This window comes from Sciurus vulgaris (assembly GCF_902686455.1).
Source record: "Sciurus vulgaris genome assembly, chromosome: 12".
Lineage (NCBI taxonomy): Eukaryota > Metazoa > Chordata > Mammalia > Rodentia > Sciuridae > Sciurus > Sciurus vulgaris.
Genome location: NC_136473.1, coordinates 110,904,554 through 110,926,771, shown reverse-complemented (window position 1 = coordinate 110,926,771; position 22,218 = coordinate 110,904,554).

Here is a 22,218-nt window from a genome sequence, read left to right as displayed (position 1 = left end):
AGCAGAGGTGCAAGACAGTCTCTGCACAGGTCATGAAGTTCAGTGGCATCCATGCCAGGTCTGAATGTGACTTACCTCGCTTCTGATGTGGGGGAGTGTGCTGACCTGGTGCTTCTGTGGGGGGTGAAGATTCTGAACTTTAATGGGAGCACACCAACCCAGGGCTTAGATGAGGGCCACGCAGCCCGGTGCTTCACGAACGGTGAGATGGCCTAGTGCTTTTATGGTGGTTCTGGTTCCTCTGTGCTCAGGTGAACGAGCAAGGGTTTTGAAGGTGCAGGTCCTGCATAGTATCGTAGGTATCTTCATTACTTGTTCAAGGGCTTTTTATGTTGGGTATTAGTCAGTTTTCTGTTACTGTAACAAAACGTCTGAGGGAATCAACTTATAAAAAAGAAAAGACTTGTTTGAGCTCATGTTTTGGGGGTTCCATCCCATGGTTGGTTGGTCCTATCGTTATTTCATTCTCGGCAAGGTCACACGTCACTGAGAGAGCATGAGATGGAGCGAAGCAACTTAACTCATGACCAGGGAGAGAAAAAGAGGACGCGGACAACCTCCTTCAAGGGCATGCCCCAGTCACCTGATGTTCTCCCACAGGCACCTCTTAAAGGTCCCACCTCCTCTCAACAGCTCCACGAGCTGGGGGCCAAGTCGTTAATACATGGCCTTTTGGGGAACGTTTACCCAAACCACAGCATATAACTTCATCACTAAATTTTGCTAGTTTATCAGGCCAAATCATTACTTTTGGACCCATTTAGGAAGCACAGACATTTTCTTTAAAACAGGAGGACAACAGAGTAAGTGTTTCGTGAGGTCAAGTCCAAACGCACCGAGCTGAAGGGATGCAGTTCGAGCTGAGGGCTCTTACGTGACCGAGCAGAGGAAAGACGATTGCCGGCAGAGGCACTTGTGCACCTCCTAGGGCACCGGGTCCTGAGGTCGTCAGTCATGTAGAACCCTGGCGTCTCTACACGCTTTATGTCCCGGTGAGGACTGAGGCCCCTCCGCCTCACGGCAGCCTGGAGTCAGGACTCTGGCTTAGCGATCGGGCAAGTCGCTCATCGTCACCCCGGCTTTGGCTGTCTTCTCCCTCAGAGTCTGTGTTTGTCCCACCTGTTTCCGGTGGATGCCACCGCCTCACCCCCTTAGTGAAGGTGACCCCGCTGGTTCTCTATTCACCCGGCACACCTCATGCATCACGGGGAAATTACGCCCACCGTGTTTACCCTCCTGAGACTGTGGGGTTTAAAAGCGCCCCCACCCCGAATTCCACGTGTTGGAAACTTAATTCTCCAATTCGTATGTTAAAGCTATTTGAAGGCAGAGGCTTTGGGGGGTGACTACGTTAGTGGAGGTCATGAGCATGGGCCCTCTGTGATGGCATCAGTGGCTTTAAGAGACCTGAGCTGACACACTTGCCGTCTTGTTAGGAAGCAGTGAGAGGCCTTCACTGGATGCCAGCCCCAGGCTCATGGACTCCCCAGCCTCCAGCACCGTGAGCCAATTAACTTTCATTCTTTATGAATTACTTGGTCTCAGGTATTTTGCAATAGCAACAGAGAGTGGATGAAGATACTGACCCCAGGCCGGAAGAATATACTCTTTGAGTTTTGTTTCCCTGAACTGAGACACCTATTATCGTGTCGATGCATACATCTGAGAGAGTAGTCTCTGGTGAGGGACGATGTGCACTTTCAAGGAACAGAGCTCAAGGGTCATCAACCCTTGGCGGGATGGAGGACTGTCAAGAGGCTCAGAGGGGGAGTCTGTCTCCTTTATCAGTGCCCCTAACCCGTGCATTGCCTTCAACAAAGAAGGGCCAAAATATTAGTTTTTAAATGCCTATATTCAAAAAAGTCATTTCATAGTTACAGATTAAAATACAGTCTGAATCCTTAACAAATGTAAGAGAAGGTGATATTTTCCCAAGTAAGATAGCTGGTGGGAGGCTGACCCAGTGGCTGAAGGAAACAGAATTGAGTGCCATTCTTTGAGCCACTTTTTAGTTAACTCTACTTGGTGTCTTACTTAGGTACATGCCAGACGCTGAGTTTGCAATGGTGAACAAGAACAATAAGTCACTGTCCTGCCCCAAGAAGCACAGCCTCTTGGTGGGGAGCCACGTGGGTATTCCTACGTATGTCAGGTGAGGGCTGAGGTTAGAGGCCTGTAGGCTGGAGCACAGTGAGAACCAGCCACTGGCTCACATCTCTCCCCTTGCCTGTTGTTGACCTCCAACCTCCAGATTTTGTGAAAATCTTGTTTTCTAGTTCATTTATAAAATGGAGACCCTAAACTGACTTTTCTCATAGGATTTTGGTGAGTACACATTCCCCAGTTTGTAACACACAGTGAACAAGTGAATAAGCCACTAACTAGCTTTTAAGACTTGGTTCCTTTCACGTATCATTTATCAGGGATACTGTGGGACAGAGTTCTCACTGGCTGAGATACAATCTAGGTGATTTTCAAAGGTGGAATCGAAGATTTGTAGAACCCTTGGCTCTTCTAACCCTACATTTGTAGTATTACCATGAAACAGCAGAGCATAAGTTCCTGGTGACAAGTTAAAACAAGGCTTGACTCATCTCTTACAGGCCAGGGTGCAGTGACAGGTCAGGGATGTGCTTTTGCAGGCTGGGAATATTGGTGGCTGCCAATCAGAGGGAGGCACAGGGCTTGGAGGCGATCTTCCCAAGCCCTGTGCCTACTGTCCTCTCCCTTGCTGTAGCTGCTATATTTATAGAGCCAACCTCTGGAGCATCTAAGTAAGCTACCTCAAAGGAACTTACCAAAGAAAATCAAGAAGCTATGGGGAAGCCAGCTTCCCTTATACAATTGTGACTTTGAGTGCAACCCTTCGAAAAGTATGCGTTAAAGACAATGTGTGTCCTGATTACATTTCTAACTCTCAGCCGTGCCAGTCTCCAAAAATGAGAGATGACATTTCTATGGCACCTCCAGGTCTCCAGAGCTTCATCAAAATGTCTGCACAGCCTCCCTTTGTCCATGAAGTTGAAGCTTTTTAAAACAAACAAACAAACACACAAAAAAACACCAGGGAAGTATCTGACTCCGTTTAGCAGATTAGGGTCTTTGTGACATGCAGATCCCTCAGGGTGTCTTCTCCATCCTTTTCTCCCACAGAGAGTACAGACAATGACGGTGCTGCTGCTGATCAACCCCAGAGCAGGGAGAAGGGATGAAGAGACTCCGCTGTCCTTTCCTAACCGTCTCCATTGGATCAGGATCTGGGCACCCTCCCTGTTAGGAGGTGCGGACTGGTCAGGCGTGGCTGGAGACGTGACCCAGACACACACGACAGACCTGTCCGCCAGAGCAACGCCTGAGCCGATCTCACTGGGTGCAGCCCAGCCCCTGGTAGTTCCTTTGACAAAGGATCACTGGAAATGAATCTCTGAAAACTTCATGTTGCGTAGCACTAGTGCCGCAAGGACAGTGCTGGTGGCGGCTCAGAGTGGAATGCAGAGTGGGTCCACTGGGTGTCGTTTAGCGTGATAAAACTACATGTGTAGAATCTCTTTCTTTGTGACTTCACAGGTGACATGTGAGGACAAGCAACAGTGAGGCATGGACCCAAAACTCTGAACCAGGGAACTGAACTGCCACCAGACATAACCCTGATGTCACAGGGACGTGTTGGCGCAGAGCCCTGGTGAGTGTGGCAAGGTCTCACCCGGGTGACCACCCTCAGAGGTCCACAGTCTCGGCACTGAGGTTTGTACTTGTTCATGGTGCGTGTCCTCGCAGGCCAGCTGGAGGCCTGTGCTCCACTTTTCCTCCCCTCGGTGACCCAGAGCGTACTCTGTGGAGCTGTGTCTACGTTGGGCATCGTGGCAGGTCTTATGCTGACTGTAACTTCCTGTCTACAATGGTGGGGCTTGTCACATGGTCCCACGCGGCTCAAGGAAGCCCCAGGGTGCAGCTGATCATTCGCCCAGAAGGGGTCACTGTAGTGGCCCCTATGCTATCTTAACAGAACATGATGGGCTCGGGGTCAGTGTGACCTTCGACCATAACCAGATTGGAAAAGTTAGCCCCTCTGAAGAGTGTCTATTGGATGATACCCGAAGATCATTAGATTTAGTAACAAAAACAGTCCTAGATATTGTCAGGTCCTTTCTGGAGAAGTGGGATTTAAATAGAAGCACATGTTTAGATTCCACAGGTAAATGCCTACCGTGGAAATGGAAGCATCGGTTTAGCAAAACCTCCTTCTTCGTTTCCCTTGATCTGACTCTGGTCACCAAGCAAAATCTTGAGAATTAGGCTTTCATGAGGCTTTTCACCAAAGAAAGACAAGGATGAACAGGCAGATGCCAGCATCTAAGCTACTCAGTATGATTTTATTTAAATCAATATAGTAATATTCTGGTTTTACAAATTGCTTCCTGTAAGCTTAATTAACGGGAATTAGCTTCTTAAGTTAAACCAACTGCAGGGTGCTGGAGAGGTGGCATTTCTGAGTCTATGCAGCTGAATGGAGGTCAATAGTGAAACACAAAGAATCCAGCAAGTTTGTTTTTGGACACATCATCAAAGGAGGTTAGTGGCTTACCCTATTAACAAGTGGCCCCTTTTGTGCTGCCAAGATCCCCTTAAATGTAGACTTGGACGTGCACCAGGATCATGTAGGTGGCCCACATATTCCAGGTTGCCTTCATAATCAAGTTAAAAATCAGAAAGTTAAAAGGAATACTCTTAAGTCAAACTACCTTAATAAAAGTATATACAAATGTCAGCTCGGTTCTTTCAGCCTTCCTCACAAAGCAGTGCGAAAATGTCCTAAGACAGACTCATTGCCTACAGTTATTTTCCCCTTACATCCAACATAATTTGAGAAATGTAGACAAGCTCCCTCTGTGGATGTGGAGGTTGTTCTGGGGTTGGGGCGTGAACCTGGGCTGAGACGCATGACGGGAAGCCTCTGGTGCCCTGAAGGGTCTGCTCCAGGGAAACAAGGGGCGTTCGGGGGGAGTCTCGGGGACGCGAGGAACATATTATCTGAAACTGAAAGAAAGAAGCCTTTTTGAGACTGGCAGAAAACTTGGCCACGATGTGGCCTACGACTGCTGGAGGGCAGAACTTGTAGATGAGGGTGGATATTTGGCTGAGGAGACTTCCAAGCTAGTGTGGACGGTCCAGTCTGTTTCTCTCTGCTGCTGATAGAAAATGAGACAGGAAAGAAATAACTAAGGAAGAATAAAAGAAGCAGCCTTGGAGGACTTGAGAGGTTCTCAACCTCTCCAGATTGCCAGGGATGCTAAAATGAGGGAACCCGCTGCTGAGGAAATGTGCTCTGGAGGGAAGGCCAGGGCGCCCAGGACGGCTTCTGCGAGGAGCTTGGCATGTGACTGATGTCCCAGAGGAAGCCAGCGTGACAGGGCTCTCCAGAAGACTCTGTGGAGAGCTGTCTGGACGGATGGCATGCATGGGAGGCCCATGACGTCCTGGGAATGTTACACCACAGAGACGTGTGGACTAATGGACAGCCTGGACCAGAAAGGAGATGCTTTCCAGGTCCCCAAACTCTGTAGGCAGCGAGTGAACCAAGAATGCTGCTTGTCTGCAATCCCGTGCTGCCCTTCAAGAAAAGGAAGAATGACTCAGCGGGAGGAGCTGCGGACCTGGCTGGGTGACCAGGCAGCGGCTGAGGGGAAGGGCCACAGGGCTGCAGAGCACCCAGAGGGCAGAGCGTGAGAAGCTAGCCCTGTGGGTGGTGAGCATGCCCAGCCTCACGAGAGACAGAACAGCAGGAGAGACAGAGAAGAAGGCCACGCGAAGATGGAGGCAGGGGTCGGGACGAGGCTGCCCACGCCCAGCAACGCCGGAGCCACCAGGGCTGGAGGAGCTAAGCGAGGGCTCTCCCAAGGGGGTGGGAGTCTTCCGAGTGAGCTGGGCCCTGCTGACACCTTGATCTCTGGCCTCAGAACTGTGAGGGCTTTCCTATTGTTTTAAGCCACCAAATGTGTGGTAACTTGTACTCATAAACACAAATGAACGGGAATCGTGTGCCTGCCCTTTGTGAAGGGTCCTGTCCAGGTGCCGGGGAAATAACAATGAACGGACAGTGTTCCCCAAACGTGCAACTAAACTAAGGGCAGTGACTACTGCAGAGGGCAGTAAGTCCTAGATGAGGACAGCCCAGCAGGTGGCGAGGAGGTAGCCAGGCTCAGCTTGATGGACACAGGGTGACTGGGGAAAGGCGCCCAGGCTTCCGGCACTGACATGGTGGGGCTGTTACCAAGATGGACAGAATCAAGAGGGTTGCCAGGCTGGAGGAGAAGGTGACTCCAGGTTTTAATATTTCAAGTTTGAGGTAAAGGTAGAACATGGAAGACGTATGAAAAGCCACGGGAGTTAGGCGTGTGGCTTGGGGGCAAGGCGGGATGGTTTCTGCCGAGTAGAGGTGGCGGGGTGTGTGTAAATGGAAGTTGAGTAAATGGAGACAATTGTTTCAGGAAGTTCAACTCTGAAAAGGAAGCAGAGAGAAGCAGACTGGACCTTCCACTCTGGCTTGGGGGAGTCACTCAAGGGAAATATCAATGGGGGGTGGCTTTTGTATGGGAGGGTTTCCAATGACCATTTGTTGCTGTGGCAACTGAAACAGAGGGAGATGCTGAGGACTCAGGACAGAGGTGTAGCTGAGGGGTGAGCCAGGGCTCTGAAGAGCCAGGACACGGGCCCTTGACTAGTGGCACATCTGTTCTGTGAGACCAGAGTGAAGACAGAGGATGGGTCGAGATGCCAGCAACCGTGGAGGTGGAGTGATGCAGAGAAAGAGGCCCACTGTGTTAGGGACTTGTTGTAGGTGACAAATGGCCTTAAACCTGGCAGCTTAAAGCCACCGCTGTGTATTACCTTGCGGAGTCTGTGCATCAGGAACTGGGGTGGCTGAGCCTGGTGCCACCAGCTCAGGTCTCTCCTAAGATAGCAGTCGACTGTCCATCAGGGCCACAGTCACCTCAGACTTCAGCAAGGGGGGACCAGAGCTCGCCTGGCCACGGGCAGTGCCTGGTTTCTCGTCTTATGGGGATTTTACGCTCAGCCTGGGGTCCTCCTGGTGGGCAGCGGCTCCTCCAGGGCCAAGATTCCAGGGGAGGAAGCAAGGCAGCACCTGGGAAGAGAGGCACGCAGCCTTTCCACACCCTCTGCTCAGGAGCAACGTGTTCTGTCTTCTGTCACCTGTCATTCACTAGACCCGAGTCCCATCCACACACAAGGGAAGGGTCGTGACTCTCCCTTCCTGGAAAGGAAGCGTAAGAACTATTTTCTGGACATGTCTTTTTAAGCTACCATACCCATATCATCTGCTGAAACGAGAACATACCAAAAATGCTGAACTATTGGGCTGTCATGTGGTATTTTTCTCTGACCCATAACAAAGGTAGTCATTGTCAAGACACACGTTTATTCAGACTATCTGTGTATAGACTGAACAGAATTTGCCAGAATTTACCTTTGCACTGTCTGCTAAATACTCGGAGAGATGAGAAAAGTCTAGTGTGCATGGATGTGGTATCAGGAATCCTTTGTTCTGGGTTTCCTGTCGTTCCATTAGCATCTTCATGGAATCCAGGAAGATCCGAAACTCGACTGTTCAGATGAAAGTAGAGAAGAGCTGGGGAACGTTCTTCTGTTCCCTGGTCCAGTACATCACTTGATGAACTCAGGAGGGTGGCCGTTGACCAGATCGGACAGAAATCAACTGCACATTGTGGGAGGCCAGTGTATCTCTTACCAACACTTTCCTTTCACATGGCCGCCAGGCATTTATTTGTGACCTCTGAGTGCTAAAATGTTACTTTCTTTGATTCATAGGGCGATCAGGAGAAAGACGTTAACACGTGTTTACTCGTGTGACACCCCCAAACCAATTCCATGGCCGCTGTTTCCAACTAAGCCTTGGCTTCCACGGAGGGGACAACACTTTGATTGACTTGGAAGTGCTGCTGTCCTCCTCCTGGACATGGAGACCACATTGCAGGTCTTTCTTCCACCGTGGTTGCCTTCCCATCTCGCCAACCCCGATTCTCTTCTCCAGACTGCGTGGCAGGCTGTTTTGGGTCTGCACCTCTCTGATCCATCTCTCTGTGAGCAGCAGGGCCCTGCAGCCTTTTGCTGGAGCTGCCCAAGTCCTGCTGTGGTGGCTGTCACACCTTTCCTCTGTTCACGATCCGAACTCATAGGAAACATGGTCTTAATAGTGCAGGGTTAAGAACTGAGCCAGCACGCTCTACGTGCAAAGCACTGTGGTTGCTCCACAGGCAAAAACCAGACTGTGACATTAGCAATGACGACGCACTTAGCTGCACATTTATGTCTTATCACTTGGAGTCATGTGGCAATGAATCAATCACCATGGCAAACTTCGAGTTTTGGCTGCTAAAATCAGTGGTGGTGGAGAGAAACCAAACCTGAGCGCCATTACGGAAGCAGATAATCTGTGCCACGCCCGTTTCACACTGAAACTATTGCTGCCCTCAGGCTCTGGATTTTGGGTCACTGTACATATTTTGTGCTTTTCCCCTAATTTTCTCTCCGTACTGCCCTGGGGACTTTCTGAGTTCCATGGAAAGTTTCTGGAGAGATGAAATTCTCAGTGATAAATCAAGGATGACCCCAGGTAAGCAGAAATGGCTGGTCTTCTTATGTTAAAAAGAGACCCCATATTTAAAAAGAATTGACACCTCTACCTGGCAGGTGAGTCCATCTTGTGAGACACGCCTCTGCCCATTCCAAGTTTGGCATGACCGTCTCTGCCCACCAAGCCTGCAGTGGGTCTCCTAAGGAATATCTTCCTCCCTCCTTCCTCCCTGGACCCACCCCACCTCACGACTCCCACAGCACACAGGCTGCCCTCCCTTTGAAGAGGAAAGTCAAGGCTCCTGTTTGACCGCGAGCCGCAGAGCAGAAGGGAAGAGTGGAGGCAGGTCCTGGAAGCTTGTCACGGCTGTGCAGTGACTCCAGGTGGAAATGTGCGTGGGCCCCGATGTCCTCATTCAGTGGCTGGGTGCCAAGGAGGCTGTCCTCCCGAGCCTGACGGCACTGTCAGATGCTCCTGTGGAGGCCACCGGGAAGCAGGAAGGCTCTGCAGACCAGCTGTCCCCCACTGAAGAGTCTCTGCAGGGAAGGGCCCTGCTGGGTCCCTGGGAGTCGCCTTGCTTCTTCTCTTCCTGCATCTCTTACTTCTCATAGCCTGGCGACCACTGCCTCCTCAACACTAGTCTACAGAAATGAGCTTCCCTTTCCTTCCTCACTGACCAGTCCCATCCTCTCCCCTCTCGGTGCCAGAGTCAGAATGCAGCGTGGCCCCTGGGTGGCTTGCTAAACTTGGGGGTGCGGTTTGTCTACACTGTGGTCACACCCATTTACTGTCCCCTCTGCCCCCTTGCCTTGTTCGTCCTCATGGTGATGACCCGCCTTCTCACCGTTGGCCTGCTCATTGCCCAGGTGTGCCGCCCACAGGAGGCCTTGGGCGCTGCTGTCCTTCGTCCGGCTGAGCAGAGGCCGAATCCAGCCCCACAGCCCATTTTCCTGGAGCCACCGCTGACTGGAGGCCTGGCCAGCAGAAAAGCCAACCAAAGCTGAGGACTTCCGAGGAGGCAGAGTTCACTGAGCGCTTTAGGAATGCCCTGTCTCATCTGCTCCGATCTTGTCTTGGAAGAGAAGACCTGGCCTTCACAACCTATGGCCCGAAAGTCCCCATTTTTCTGTGACGATCATTGATAAAGGTGCCCACTAGCTCACTCAAGAGCTTCCTGCAGTTTTAAAGGAAAACAAACCAAAACAAGAATGAGAAGCAGCCGTGCTTCTCATGATACTATTTCTGTGGCACTGAATTGTTCCATGAACTGTGGACACATTTCAGGAGCTCAGAAGAATCTCCAGGAATGAGAAACCGAGTCTGGGTCAAGGGAAAGGAAAGGTACGGTCAGCAAGCCTGGCCCTGTGGCCTCCCATCCCTTGGTCCCATGGCTGCCCAGCTAGCCCAACCCGCTCCCGACTCTGAGGGAGGGGAGGCTGCCAGGGAAGGCAGGACGGTTTCCCCTTGACACTGAAGACTTTCCGTTTGGTGATGAGAACAGAGCAGAAGTATTCAGAGCTGCCAGCTGGACCTCGGGCCATGTTTTGGAGACGTTGGGATTGTTAAAACTGTCTTTTACCCAGCTGTCTCCAGTGGTGACAAGAGCTCACAAAGCCCAGAGGGGTGTCTCGCAGTGCGCTCTGGGATCCCAGCCCTGGCTTTGCCAGAGTGCTGGAGAAAGCCAGTTCCTTGGCTGCCAGGAATGTTCTCGGTACCAGGCGGGATCCTTGCTTCCTCCTTTCTCCAAGTATTTAATTTGCTTAGTGATGGTTTGCAAGCCATGTTCCTACAGAGCACACGTTTAGTGCTGAGGAGTGCCACAGTTCAGCTAGAGAAGGGGTTAGGTCCCAACACAGAAACCAGAGCACAGAACAGGACGGTACCTGAGTTTAGCTGTTGCTGCCATAAACCTTTTAAAACCCTCCAACACCCCAGGGAGCAATGAGTTCACAAAAATAAAAAGAGCACGAAATATTTATTAAAGTGATTGAAAAGATGCCTTTTAGAATCCCAACTCTACCACTCAGGTGGACAATTGGATCTACTGCCCTCCAGATTTAGTTTTATCATCTGTAAAACCGTCAAGCAAAAATACTTAGCTCATTGGGTAGTTGTATTAAGTTAGATAATAGAAGTTAAGATCTTAGTATAGTAACTTGCATGTTACACCCTTAAAAAATGCTCCGCTACTCAGAGTTGAAATAGTGGAATGTAATCCTCCAGTAAAATATTTTGGACTCAATGAATAAATTGACTTTCAGATGTTTTCAGATGTAGTACGGAAAAAATGTACACATTGGTCCTGACCTTAAGCACTTCATAGTTTAGTCATGGAGAAGACATAGGTACAAAAACAGTAAATATCAAAAATTTCAGGACGATGTAGACTGATAGCCAATAATCGAGGCTACTGTTGTGTGAATTCAGACACGATCCAGGCAGAAAGTGGGGTGCTGAGCTCCGGAAGCAGGAGGAACTGACTCCTGATGAGGGACTCCAGCCCTGGGGAGGCGTGGACATCCAGAGACGGAATCAGGAGAAAGCTTGTCCCTTGATGGGACCACTCCTGAGTGGAGGCCAGAAAAGAATGACCAAGTAACCAAAGAGAAACAGAAGGGCAGAATCCAACTGTCAGGTCTCAGCCCAGGTCGCCCATCTGCCTGGAAAAGGTGGATGTGCTGGTGGCTGTGAAATGAAGCGTTTCAAGTCAATGTGACCCCAAGACTGGAATAAGACCTCCCTAGCTGCTTTGATGGATAGACTGGTCCAGAGGAGGTGGCCTTGGAGTGACACTGAACTCAATAAACACTCGTGCATATGATTCTGTGGCATAAATCAGGAAAACATTGCACCCACCCAACGATTTGTCTCTGCAGGTCAAAAATTTCAATTGACCCCTACGGGTCAAATTCAAGCTTCCTTTTATTTTTCTTAGTAGTTTTATGTTTTTCTTCTGAGAAAGTCATTGTGAGTCTCTCTCTGAGAAGAATGTGTTTATATGAACCCGTCATTTCTCTAAAACGGTGGCTTCATCTTCTGTTCTCCAGCTCCAGGGAGATCGCAGAGAAAGCAGATGAACTTTAGCCCATCACGTGGCGGATATCCACAGTTCCTGTCTCGAGCTGTTGGCTATTTGGAAATCACTGGCCACCATTCTGCCCAGACAGAGCTACCTATTTTGTGGTGCATAGTGTGTTCTGGTTCCACCACTTGCTCTGATTCGTGGGCTGCCTATAAAGACGGTCAGCACCTCCTGGGTCTCTAGCAGCCTCTGCTTCACCATAACATCCTGTTTTCCTTTTCTGCCACCTCTTGGCATGCACCCTCCCAATCCATGGTACCACCAGAAGAGACGGGCAGTGCAGGGCCTGGAGAGAAGTAGGCACCATTTGTTGGACTCGAATTTACCCAAATTCACGTGGCCTGATCAATTGGAAAATGTCCCTTTTAATTTCCTCTTACTGCATAGATCAGAACAATTTCTTGATAACTGATATGTTTTGGTGACTTTTGGGTTTAGTATGTTTAGGACAACTCTCTAGAGACAAATTATTCAATGAATCTGAAATTTCTTTCCTGGTTTTCTTTTCTAAAATAGATTTACATATGACCCATGACCTTGATTAGGGCAGATTGCTTGCCATTGAAGTTATAGTATTGTCCTTCAGCAAGGACATTTGTCTTGGCAATTACACCACATGGCCAGACTTAGAAGTCAGGTCAAGGTGGACGGCAGGTGCAGGTGGGCCTGTGGTGTAGCCCAACAGGGTCCCATGGTCTGAAGGCAAATCAGAGGCTGATGTCCCTACGCTGCACCTGGGAGGTCTCTCTTGCTCTGATACTTCAAAGCTCTCCTCATGAAAGCTACTGCGAGAAAGGGAACCTCAGTCCCTGCTGTCTCGGGATTCACCCCAGCGGGAGAAAGAATGACCACCGAGCGTTGGACGCAAGTTGGAAATTCACCTCAAACATCTCCAAAGGGCTGTGAAAATTCTCTTCACAGAGAATCGGATAAATAGCCTAAGGTGCACTTGGTGTCAGGGGGCTGTGGAGAATCCTACGGACATTCGATGTGTGTGAGGCTCAGGTAATAACAAAATGATACACTCGGGAATTTAGTGAAAATCAAGAAACAACAATGGTGAGCTGTGTGGCAAAAGAAGCCAGAAGGGACTGATGAATTTTTTGAGTCATCTAACAAATCTTAGCAGAACCTCTGGTGGACGAAATGCAGTTTAACGAGGATGCGGCGTCGTCCATGAACAGGGATCTGGCACATCGAACACGGTAACACCGAAGGATGAGGTAACATGGAGCTTGGCCAAGACTTGGCTTTGCTTCCCTCTTAAGTAGTCTAATGCGCTTAAAGCCTCTGATTCGATAAGCCATGTTGTTTGTCTCTTCATTCCTGGAACAGGCGGCCTGAAGAACAATTTGGTTGTGGAGGCTGAGTTTCGGCAAGGCCAGTGGTGCTGAGTGAGGCAGCCCAGAGGGGACGGTGCTTTTCACACTGGAAGACACACGTGTGCCTCCTGGTCCATGGCGCCTGCCCACGTCCGCCGCAGCAGGAAATGTGGAAGGACTAATGATACTTGGCAAACCGGGGCACCTACCTCTTGCCTGTGCTGGAAGGAGCCTGGGGACTTGGTTTCTGAAGCTGGGTTTGAGTCTTAGTCCTGCTCAGACAGCTATGCAGACCCTCTCCAGGGGCCCGATTCCTCCTTCACAGGACAGGAGCAGGATCTCAGACCTGCAGGTCTGCAGAGAAGCCCAGGCATGCTGCAGCTGTGCACACTGGTAGCAATCACGCCCTGGACACATCCCCTGGGCTCGGCCCTGGAAGGCTGAGGTAAATTTGCACCAGACAGAGCATATTTGGTAGACAAATGAAGTGAAGAGGGAAGGAAATGTGTTTTCTCTCAAATTCTGTAAACACCATCTATCCATCCATTTTCAACTATCCAAATCCTTTCCCCAGTTCCACTTCCCCATGAAGCTTTTGTCTCATCGGACTGCAATGGTTAATTTCTGAGTTCTCTATTCATAGATTCTTTTGTTGCACTTGGATGTCTCTTTGCTCCACCTACATAAATCGTGAGCCTCTTGAGTGTCAGTAATCTGCTATTTCCTTGTTCCCTACTGCAAGCAACGTGGTGCTGTCCCCACAAGATGGTTTAATAAGCACTCACTGACCAGTGGACTGAAACCTTGCTTGCTGGTCTGAAGCATCATCTGGTGGCTAATGTGCTGGAATACACAATTGGATCACATCAATGAATGCCATGGTGCTAATGTTAGGCATCATTCATTTTGAAAATGTATATTGAAAAACTCCTACTTTATGGACTTAGCCACATTTTATGAAGGTTATTTGCATTTGCATTTTCTAATCATCTTTTATGATATCATCACATTTTGATTGGTACCAAAGAGCCTTCATAAAACACTGTCTTCAGTTGAAAACCTTTAATGAGGAATGAAAGTCCCCTAACATTCTGGAATACATGGAGCTTGAAGCCTGTGAACAGGCTTGATCTTTATCTGAAAGTTTGTTTTCCTTTGCAATGCTCGGTGGTTGTGTTGGTTGCTGTTTTTTGCAAACCCATGATTGTGTCTATTGTTAACTCCCACTAATTCAGTACCTATTAAGAAGCACCTACTGTGGACCCAAAATTGTTAGCTTGAGGGGTTCAAAGAAAGGTATGACAATCTTTGTCCTCAAGATGCTTACTCTCTGTCCATTTGATGGAATTTTAAATAGTTGCCATAAAAATGAGGCGAAGGTAGTGATGTTCCTGTGCAGGGTGTTGTGGGATTCCCCCGAAGTCCTCAGAGCCCAGCCTGGGAGGGGAAATGGAAGCAGGGGTAGAGGATCCGATGCAGAGGACTCTGCTCCATGGAAGGAGTGGAAGCCTTGTTAAGAATCTGAACTTGGATCTGTGCGCTGTGGAGCTCATGAAAAGTGCCATCACTGGTGTCAAAGCCTCTGTATTGGCTCACTCTAGCCGCAAAGTGTGAGTGTGAGTCCAAGGAGACAAGCAAGCTGGAGACGGGGAGACCAGGTGGAAAGACGTAGCAATCACCTGGGAAGGGGCGATGGCTTTTACTCGCAGTTGCTTTCCGTGGAACTGCAGATGCTTGGGCATGCGAAGGCCCTGCATTCATTCTTTAAGTAGTCACACAGTCGGTGAGCACCTGTGACCTTCTGGGCCTGGAGCGCAAAGGGACAGAGAGAACATCTAACTCCTGTCAAGGCAGGACACAGAGTGTGGCCAGCACTGTGTGGCGGGTGTGACCTGGAGTGAGGCACACCAGTGAGGGACTGTGAATCCACCCTGGGGCCAGGAAAGAGTCCAAGAGCCAGCCCGGAAGGGCAGACATGGCACAGAGGCTCTGGGCAGGGGGAAAAGTATCCAGAAAGGAGCAGAGGTGCGAGGGGCCTGGTCTGTGTGGGGAAACACGGCGGGTCTGCACGGCTGGAGTGTGGTGGGGAGGGACCCCGTATGGAGCGCTATGTAGTGGAGAGCGATGTGTGCTGCCTGGAAAATAACCAGGAATCACAAAGGATTTTAAACCAGGATACCTCCCACTGAATCTGTTTGGGAAGCTCTTCCCCCAGCAGATGAATGGATTTCCGGAAGAAAAGACTGGGCTAGGGAGACCCAGAAGCCACGAGATGGTCTGGTAAGGGAGGTAATAGGAGATGACGTAGAGGAGCTCAAGTCCAAGAATCAGGACCAGGTGAAGGTCGCAGGGAGTGACCCTTGGTGCCCGGCGGAGGCGCAGGCACGTGGCCTCCTCTCCACCGGACTGCAGGGAAGGTGAGCACGGGGCGGAGCCTGGGTCTCTGCAAAGACGGAAGTTGAATGCTTTCGTTTGTCCTTCGAGCTGCGGAGTTGAAATCCTAAGGTGCGCACAGCGAAATGCTGGGGATGAGTGGTGGAGAGCACAGCTAGCAGGCGCGAGCTGAAGAAAAGGAGTGAAGTGTGGGAAAGATGGAGGGCGAGCCGTTCCTTCCATCTACCTACCCACCCACCTACCCACCTGCCTATGGGGAGATGGGTGTGTGTTGGGGATCCACGCCAGGCCTCGTGCAGGCTAGGCAGCTCTGCACTGAGTTTCATCCCCAGACCCTCAGGAAGATCTACCGAGCACACACGATGTGCCAGGTACCCTGCTGTGTGGTGGGGATATGGACCATGTGGGCCAGGGAAGGACCAACTGGCCCTGGGGTTTCTCATGAGCTTTGAAGGTGAGTTGGCTTGATGCACGTGCTGGTGGAGCCCTGGCTGTGGGAGAAGGGGTGACGGTAGCAGTGCACAAGTGACCTAAGGAAGGCAGCGTGGCACAGCCTACATGAGTCTCAGGATAGCAGAGTACAGCAGGATGCATGCCGTCACCAAGCCAGGCCTCAGTACCAACGCCGCTGCCGTGTGGAGGGCGGATAGCCCTGAGGAAGCAGCTCAGTCGCTGTCAGTTTTCTCACTTGGGAAATGAGGGTAAAGAGAGCCACCTTTGAAGTCTACTACTGGAATTCAAATGAGGAGCATGTGAATTTCCAAGTCAAAGGCTTGGCTCAGAATATGTGAAAAAATAATCAATTCTAGTCATCACGATTATTTGATATATATATATATTTAGAGCCATAGGAGAATCAAAGATCTAGAAACTCGGGTGATGGACACCTGCTCTGAATTCGCTGACACCGCTGTGGGCCGAAGCTGTGCACACTGTCAGAAGGAGGAAACAGCCACAGATTGACTTGTGGAAGGATCTCAGGGTTTTCCATTGCTGTCAATTTCCTTACTTTTAACTTTTATTTTAGTGAGTTCTGCATGATGTCTAATAGAGCAGGCCCACATTATATAACTTCCTCACATGAGGTGTCCCAGTTCCTAGGCTGAAAACTGAAGCTCAGGAAGATTGATTTATATGTCCAGAATATATTACCACTACCAAATTCCAGGGGTCAGCTTGGTTTGTGATGCAGGTTACCTGCACAGCTCTAAGGTGCATGCAGATACATCTACCGTAACACTGCAGGTGCATCTAAGATGCTCTAAGACAACATTGAAACAGAGCATCATGAAATCAGGCCCAGAGGGCTAGAGCTTTGTGATCTGCCCAATGCTCTGCCAATGGACTGGGCATCCTGGGGCTTAATCACCTGAAGAGAACATGGTGCTTACTGAGCATGCTGGGTCTCCAGGCAGGAAGTTCCCCAGAGCTCACAGCAAAGATAAGCAAGGCAAGGGCTCTGGGAAGAGCCAGCGCAATTGTGGGGCTGGGGCCAAGTAAGGGTGATTTTGTCCCAGTTGTCAGGGTAACTCTGCCTATTCAGGTTAGACAGTGCGTGGAATCGAGGGCTTGTAGCTTGGGGATCATTTTAGAAGTCAAACAAGGAGAGTATTATAACCACAGGAGATGTGGAATCTGTCTGACTTACTGTGATGGGTGATGGGCAAAAGCAAAGTAGCAGCATTATGATCTTTGTGCCACGCCTCTGGTTTCTAAACCTCCAAAAGCATCCTCCAGATGGCCTTACAGGCCCTCTCTCCAGGGACAATATTTAATATATTGGAATAAGTCTGAGCATCAGTCCTTCCTGTTGTGCAATATGCATCTATGGAGCTATAAAAATCAAGAGTGTAAACTCCCTCTCTCCTCACTCCCAGTGGGATCTCTGACTCCGAGTGGGCAGAGCAGAGATAGCTAGGCTTTCAAAACAGCTCGACCTGAGTTCAGGGTCCACTCTACCAGGGGCATGGCTGGGACAAGTTACCTACCATTTCAGGAATCTTTGGCCCCGTCTGTCAGATGATGGCAAGCACACGAGTCGGTCCAGAGGGGTGGAAGCCCCTCAGACACAGTGCGTGTTCTCGCCTCTCCCTGACCTCAGTCAGCCACCAGCAGGAACCTGGCAGAGAGCATCACCAAGCTAAGATCCAGGACACGTCAGTTCCGTATCCATCCTGTCAATTCTGCATATGTCCCTGCCCCTCGTGGGGTGTTTTGGGAAAACCACTGGCCTTGCTGAAGGCTGGAGTGGGGGCCGCGAGGGCCCCTGAGCTCCCAGGGCAGCACTGCCCTCAAGGGTCTGCTGGGGTCTCTGCCACGGTGCCGTCTGCTCACCAGCCTGTGCTGACCCTCCTGCTTCTGAGGCAGCCTGAGATTTCCTGGCGAATCCCTCACTGCACTGCTGTGAGCTGCCTTCTTGTAGTCATTGACTTTTCCCGGTGTGAGGTCTCGTCTCTCCACCTGGAACAACAACATCTCTGAGGGAAGGTGAGCTTTAGGGCTTCTTGGCCTCTTTCTGTTTGAACCAGGATGGAAGTTGGTGATTCCTAACCCTTGCTGAAGCGACAGTGTTTTGTACAGAGCAGCCAGGAGACAGTGTCAGGAGGGCGAGCAAAGGTGCCTTTCTGGGAAGGCCGATCCTCAGATCTCCTGTACACCGTGTCTCTACTTTTTCTGCCCCTCTGCAGAGACCTGTGGATTTTCTTGGGACTTACCTTTTTAAGGGGAGAATTTCTCTGTAAATTTTTGTGAAGTCCTTCTCCAAAACAGGCTGTGCTCTTTGACACCATGAGAGATTTTCAGTTCCTTCCTTCTGGAAGGCTCCAGGCAGAACCAATCCACGTGACATGTGCTCCCGTGGTGGGGGTGGCAGGTGTGACTCAGAGCATGTTTGACTTCCAAGAACATCTTTCCATGGGGTAATGGCTAATGAGCTCACCTTGGAGTCTGCCAACAGAAGGGCCCGCAGAGACGGAAGTTGTTCATAGATTGATTAATGTGCCTCTTGTCCAGGGATCGCAGCCACATCCATGAAGCACATCCCAGATGTGAGGCGCAGGAAAGCCAGGCCGTGGGACACACGTAGTTTTGAGTCAGGAATCTCTCAGCCCTCCCTAGCCAAGCTCCTCTTTCCTGATGCGGGAAACAGAGACAAGAGCACCTGCCCTGGAGATGATCGGGCTTAGATAAGTCAGCGTACACGATGGCTGGAACTGCGTCTGGCACGGGGAAGGCATGAACGCTGGAGTGTGGTGCTAATGGCCGTGGTGGGGAAGTCCTTCCTGTTCTCCATGGACAGAAATCCTCCTGGGCTCTGCAGGGGCCGCCGCCCCAACCTCCGCAGGAATCCTCCCGGATCCTCCCAGTTCCTTCCTTGGGCTCCACGACGCTGCGCTCGTGCCTCTGTGGCCTGCTTCCTGACCCCATCCCACCCCATGACTGGAGGTCTTGCTTTGTGCATCACCAATGCTACCGGCCGGAGCCCCTCCGCCTCGTGGCCCTGGCCCCGGTGTGTTCAGGGCTAGTCAGCAAGGCTTTGTCATCTCCCCTGAGAGCCCAGAATGATGTGAGCAGCTCAGCTTAGTTCAACACAGTCCATAGCTGGTAAAAACACCTCGATGGCATGTGTCACCAGAGTGGGGACACTTTCTGAGTGACGGTGACTGGCTGTGGTGCTTTCCAGCTTACCCTCATCGGCAAGCAAACGGGAAGGATGACATTGTCATCCCCGAGTGATGCTGGAGAAAGAGCAAGAGGTGGCTCTGCTCCCCAGAGCCTGGGATCGTCATCTTACCTGGCTCTTGTAGAACTTCAGTTTTCAAGGTGTTTTCACATATATTTTCACTTATTGCTTGCTTAGAGCTCTGAGAGAGCTTCTCAATCAAAACTGGAAGCCAACAAAAACTCTAGGGTCATTTAACAGCATATATCTTGGATGCCCACTCTGTGTAACGCACCCATATATCTTGGATGCCCACTCTGTGTAACGTACCTCATAGGCCCCAGAGACCCACCAGGGAGGAAGGGAGGAAGGACTCCAGCCCTCCGGAGTTGGAGAGCAGAGGGAGCCAGGGAGGACCAGGAGGGGTGGGACGTGTCCCCACACAGGGGCGCAGTTGGCCCCAAGTAGGACTTGGGTGGGGGTGGGGAGATTTCTAGCTACTGTCTTACATGTCGGTTTCTCATTGGCCTTACGACAGGCCAAACATCTGCCCTGCCGTCTCTGGGATTGGTGAGAGCCGTTGGAAAGCGCAGGTAATTCCACATATTAAATTACAACACACTGGGCGGCTGGTAGATGAAAGGGCCTGGTTTTATGATCTCATTCTTTCCATGCAGTAACCATATGGTCGCCTTTCAGCTGAAACACCGTCCTAGGCTGAGCTGCTTGGCAGCTGCTGGCTGTTTTTGTTCCATACAATCAAGAGTGCTTTTCTTTTTTGATTATAAACACAATCAATATTAAATTTTTTGTATAAGTCGAGGAAGTCAGAAAAGTAAGAAGAAGAACAAAGAAACCCCACAATGCTGCAGCCCAGGGAGTGCCATCATCTGCCTTCCCCAGTGTCCCCACCCAGCATTTTCCCCTGATGTGGTCATTCATTCACACTGATAACCGGGCCCTCGTGGATGCTCAGGCCAGCCCAAGGCAAGAGAGGAAGCAGGTCACAGTGGTGGATTCAAGTGCTCAGCACGGTGGCACCTCACAGATGCGTTTTAAGTTGAACAGGGGATTTTGGTTGGTTTTAGGTTTTCAGGTGATCCGCCATTCAGGGAGAAGCTGTAAGCCGTAGGACAATCTGAGCCACGTGTGAATATTTTATTATTATTCCCTATAGTGACCTTTGAGGCAGGTGCGTCTCCTCGTTCCTGCTTTGCAAGGGAGTAAACTGAGTAACAGAATCAGACAGGTGCCAGGCACTGATCACTCATGCGTGGGACGGGCACCACTCTATCAAGGTCACACTCACCTGACCTCCCACTTGGAATCCCAGGTGGTACACGGTTTGGGCTCCTTATCAACGTGCCATCTTCCAGGAGACCCAAACAGAAGTGGTTTAGTTAGACTCGATGAGACTTTGTGAGGAGAGGGCTGGCTGTGGACCACGTGGTGGGCACGCTGCTGGTGTGTGGGCTGCACGGAGAAGATCCTCCCTGGCTCACAGGAGTAGACTCAGGAGGAGCGCAGCTGGATGCGGGACCAGCACGAGAGAGGAGAGCCCCGGATTTCAGGGTGAATAGGAAAATACTCCCTGGAGACGGAAATGGAAGATGGAAGATGTCTGGGATGGAAGACATCCAAGAAGGAAGATGGAAATGTCTGGGATTTTGGGGTTTTGGGGGTTTTGTCTTATTTTTGCGTGTGTGCATCCACTCCTGATTTTGTGTGACTCATTCTTCTGAAGACTTCTAAGCCAAGTAGCCCCGGGCTACAGCTGAGTTCCAGATACAAAGACAATGGCATGTCTCCCAGTGCTAATGTGAGCTGTCCTTCCCCCCTTAGGGCTGGGTGAGGTGTCCCAGGCCCTGGGGGGCTCTCAGGACCTATCCTGAAGCCCCGAGTCTTCCCTGCCTGTCCTTATGCTGCTTGCTCTGTTGGCCACGTGCTCATCCTAGCCCTGCCCTGGGCTGCCCTGCCCTGACTCACCACACTGCACTGTGCTGGTTTGGTGGCTTGTCTGTCTCTCTACTCTGTAATCCTCTGAAATGCAGGAACCAGGCCTAGTTTAGAGGTTGGTAAATAACATAAAGTTAATTTGCTGAATCAGTGACAGAGCAAGTGATAAATGAATGAATGAGAGCTGAACTTAAGTCACGGCTATTTTATGAACTTTTCCTTATCACTGGACTATATTAAAATCCAGCTCACCAGGACTTGATTCTAATCTGTACAATACTGTTTGCCTTCTCTTACTGTATTTGTTGGGTACCAATTATGTGCAGGACATTCTGATCTCATTTATTTCTTACAACAACCCCATGAGGTCATTTCTATAGGTAAGGAAATGAGCCAGCATAGCCAAGAGCCTGCAGGGCACTGGGAAGTGGCGGGTGGGGTGTGTGCCCAGGTAGTGGGAGTCCAGAGTTCGCAGGGGGTCCCCGCCCCTGGAAGTCCTGCAGGCCCTGGGGCGGAAGCTCCTTCTCTCTTTCCACTGCTCTTCTCATGCGGCCACTTCCTGAGGGGTTGTAGGGAAAGGGATTCTTTTCCCAGCCGAGAAGACCAGGAGACCATGTCTGGGCGCTTGTCTGCTATCACACAGCCACTGTCTGCCAGAGCTAGGGGCAGGGCCGCTTCCTCAAATGCAGGGCCAGGCTCCTTCCCAGGGAGACGGCGCCTTAGCCACCCTCTTATCAACAATTCGGGGCAGAGGGTGGAGCTCATGGCACCCTAGAATTGCAGGAAAGTGCATGGTTACCTAGATCAAGGTCCTCCTTTTAGACAGTAGGCCTAGAAAAGCAGGGTGACTTCCCCAAGACTGTGGAGAAGCTAGGCGAAAGCCTGGAGCAGAGACGACAGAGGACTTACAGTCAGAGGATCTGGGTCCAGTCCTCACCCTGGCACTTGGTTTCTGCTGACTAATATAATAGAATATGAGGTGTAAATTATTCACATCCCAACCAAGGCTTTCCTGCCTTTTTCTCTTTGTAAAAACTCCGTTTATTCTGTCTGGCCCGGGCTCCTCTATTGCGCTGCTATGGGCTTCTCTCTTGAGCTGTGTTTCTGGTGGTCTCCTGAGGGACCCTCCCAGCTCACCGCTGCCCTGTCCTCTCACCAGCCCTCTGTTTCGTCTTGGATGCAAAATCAA